Raw genomic sequence first — 4,203 nt, 5'->3', positions numbered from 1 at the left:
TTGTTGTATGAAGTTTTATTGATTAAATCTGCATTGATTTGCATATGAGAAAACAATTGTTCTAAGGAAAAAGGGCATGCTTTCTTGCTTTCCCAGGAAGGTATGGAGTCTTCCCAGAAGAGGCCCATCCTCTCCCAACCCCTTTCCAATTAATGCATTGGTTGTGCCAGGAGGTAGCGCCAATACATCTGCAAAATACTGTATTCTATGCCTCCATTATAGATGACCAATGCTTGAATAACTATGATGGCCAATGCTTGGATAATCATAGTCTCTTTGTATAATGTTTTTGTTTCTGTTCCTTGGGGATTTATTATTATCTATATATATATAATTCTCGAAGGCGTACCTATGGATAATCCCATGTATGACAGCTCTCATGAGAGTTCGCAGGCAGAAGCACCTGACCTGGCAGTGGGGATTCCATATGCAGATAGGAAGGAGGAGCCTGTCAGAGCAGAAGCACCATGGTGATTGCTCAGTGGGGATTCTATATGCAGATAGGGAGCAGGAGCCTGTGGCACCATGATGATTGGGCAGTGGTGATTCCATATGCAGATAGGGAGGAGGAGCCTGTGATGGTTAAGGTCAATTGGAATGGAACTGTTACTGGTTGGAAGATGCTCTTGATTGTAGAGGAGAGATAGATAGATAGATAGATAGATAGATAGATAGATAGATAGTGAATGAGATATTTGGCAGGGGTCTGTGAAGAGAGAGGTTCTGAGGGAGGAAAGACCCCTTCAGGGGAAGGAGGCTGCCGTTGTGTGAATTAGATGAGGAAACAAGATGAACAAGGTCTGTTAACTCAGGAAGGGAGAGAAGGGGAGGGGAAGAAAGACAGAGGGGAAGAGCAAGTGGAGGAGAGAAAGAGAGGAAAGGAAGGGAAGAGAGAAAGAATGGGGGGCGAGGGATGGGCCCAAGCCTGTCAGCGGCCTGAGGGGAATGAGTGGACATGGTGGCAGCAGCAGCAAGGAAGGGCCCAGTCAAGCACTGCTGCTGTTTGGGGCTACCAAGGCCATTGGAGGAAGGAGACAGGCAGACAAGGGACAGGCCTGGGCCTGTCAGTGGCCTGAGGGGAATGAGTGGCCCAGCAGCAGTGAGGAAGGGCCTGGTCAACCACTGCTGTTCCTGTGGGAGGAGCAGGTATGGGGATTGGGTGAGTGAGGGTGGGAAGGTCTCTGGGGATAGTGGGCTGCAGCTTGGCCAATAGGCTCCAGCAACGCTGCAGTCACAACCAAGAAGGGTGAGGGGGATGGAGTAAAGGGATGGAGGAGTGACCAAGAGGGGTGAGGGGGGTGGAAGCAACGGGATGGAGGAGGAGGAGGAGGAGGATTGCGGCTCAGGTGAGGGTGGAGAGATCTCTGAAGTGAGGGGGCTGTGGCAGGGGGTGAGGGGAGCAATCAAGTACTAGTGCACAGATACTCTGCGCGGGTTAAGCTAGTTGTTATTATTCCTGCTGGGTCTCACGCATTCTCATTCCATCCTTTTCCCCTTGATCCCGTTGGCCTTGGCCTTTGAGGAGATTCATTATGACAAAGTTAGTACACACACACGCGCGTACACACACCCTGATCTAGCTATATTGGGCAAATGCAAGGCCGATTTATAATTAATGAGAAGTCTAAGGGGCGGGGGGGTCACCATCTTGATGAGGAATAATTCTCACATGCTGCAACAGGCTTGAAAGCTCTATTAAATAACAGAAGCCACAGCTCACATTGCTGAAAGGCAGGTGATCACACAACAATTAATTTGTTTTGGGTTTTGTTTACAGTATTTGCATAATCGTGATGGACAGAGCCAAGCCTAAGCTCCTTGAAAAATATTTCTTAACACAGGACACGACAGAATTGAAACTAGAGTACACACCACAGATTGTGGAGAGAGTAGAAGCTCATCTTTTGACCCCTGTACTATAGAATAGGCTTCCATATCTCTCCATCTGCTTGGCACTCAGACCTAGAGGCAGCTGCAGATGTGAGGAAGACAATGTGCAATACTGATTTATAGGAGACAGCATGTTCTCTTATGTCCTCCTGCCTGGGCACAATGATCTTTGCATAGTAAGAAGCCCCATTCACCTTCCAGCTTTTCTTTGTTCTGTATGGAAATGAGAGAGACCACTGAACAGATGTCATCTCAGGAACTCAACACAAAGGTCATAGTTAAAGGGTTTGGGAATATGCCAATAACCATCAACCATTGAGTGCTCCAAGCTGTTGTAATCTTAACTGGCTTTCTCACTGTCACCACACTTGTCTTTTTAGCAGAAAATAGAACAAACCCTCTGTACCTGTGCTGTTACCTTCTGAAATCTAAAGTCTTCTGAAATTGTCAGTGAGTGTGAAAGTTGCTATATAACATACCATTATTTGGGTGATAGCCACTTTGCTTTAGAAATGTCAATGTAACTTCAAAAATGCTGGGGAAAATAGAATGGGGACATGTGGCACTCTGGGCACAATGCTGGCTGCTGGTAAATCCAATATGCTGCTGGATCGTGTGGTTTGTTTTGTTTTGAGGCGGCGGCATAGCACCCCTGCCCTTACTGGTTACTAGGCCCTTGCAACCTGGTGAGGTGAGGTTGAGAGGCTGACCATGGCTTACTCGGGGTCACACAGGGGGAAATACACAGCTTAACTATCCGCAGAAGTGAATTCCTACCTTTGCATGGAAAATACCCCAAAGGAGTTGGACATGTTGAACTGAAGCAAGAGTTTTATTAGAGGCTTGTTTCTGGTTGGGCTCTTTTCATCCTAACAACTTTTAGTGCTCCTATGATACCACACTATTCTTCATATACTGCTCTGTTCCCCATATATTGCAATAGCATACCCATGGACAAGACTAAATATATTTACTCAGAAGCAAGTCTTGTTTGCTGGAATGGGGCTCTCTAGAAAAGGGTGGCCAACCTGAAGATTTACAGCTGCAATTGAACTACAACTCCCATCATCCCCAGCTGAAATAAATTGCAGTCATGGGTGCTGTGGTCCAAGAATGGCTGGAGAGCCTTAGGTTGGCCACTCCTGCTCTAGAAAGTGTGTCTAAGGTTCCTGCCTTCAGTCAGCAAAAGTCTCCCTGGATGGGAGGGGATGCCAACATCTTCTGGGGTTCAGAAGCAGCAGGAGGTGGTTGGAATGGAGTCCTGAAATGGTAGCACAGACCAAGCTGCTCAAAGAGTCCTGGACTCTCGCCACCCCCTACTAGAGTTGCCATTTCCGGGGTTCACCCTGATTTTAAGCATCTCACCAGATTGCTTAGCCCACCCAGATTCGCCCAGATTTCAGATTTCATTTTAAAAAAAAGCTAAGTTCTAGCCTTTGTAGAAGGGGAGTTATGGAGCAAAATGTGTAGTCAATACTCTGCTCAAAAATTATTTTCAAGCCAATTTACATAATATGCAACTTAGGCACCTGGATTTGGAAAGCCAGAATATGGCAACCCTACCCCCTACCAGTCACTTTTCCCCAAAGCAGAGAGCGGGAGGGAAGGACCTAGAAGAGTGATGCATACATTGAGCCAGGGTCACTGGCCACTAATGCCCCTGCTGATGGCTTCCTTTAACTGCAGTAGCAGCAGCAACCAATAGCAGCCAAGGGGAGACAGGACTTGCTGCTGCTTGTACTGTCAAGCACCTGGGCCGAGGGTCTCCTCTTTGAAACATAACAGATGGATTACCCACTGCAGCCCTCTCCCTGCGCCCCTCCTCCCTGGGTCAACTTCTCCAAAGCATAGGGGGGTGGGGTGGTGCATGAGTGTGTGCCAATAGCAGGTTTTCTGTCCTGACTGACAGGCTCATGCTGCAATTGTGTTTACTATTTTTAAAAAATCACAAATCAGATCTGAAAAAATGGGAGGAAAACTCGGAAGACACTGGAATGCAGCTATTGGAAGATGACAGCATTGGGATGTTCTGTTAAGAAAAATAAAAAAGATGGACAAGGTACAAGCAATTCCAGAGGACAGAGCTAACGTGGAAGCAACCCGAGTAACTCATCAACATATACACCTAGCTCTTGTAGACCTGTAAGAATAAGAATAAACTTTATTTGTCAGCCGCCCCATAACAAGTTGTTCTCCTGGAAGCTCACAACAAAACATTAAAACATCCAATAAAAACACATAAAACACATCAAATCACCCTCCCCCCCACCCCAATTTTTAAACTTTAAAAAATAATAATCAATTTTAAAAAGC

The sequence above is a fragment of the Hemicordylus capensis genome, chromosome 3 (genome assembly GCF_027244095.1).
Source record: "Hemicordylus capensis ecotype Gifberg chromosome 3, rHemCap1.1.pri, whole genome shotgun sequence".
NCBI classification, from domain to species: Eukaryota; Metazoa; Chordata; class Lepidosauria; order Squamata; family Cordylidae; genus Hemicordylus; species Hemicordylus capensis.
Note: the sequence above shows the minus strand (reverse complement) of the source record.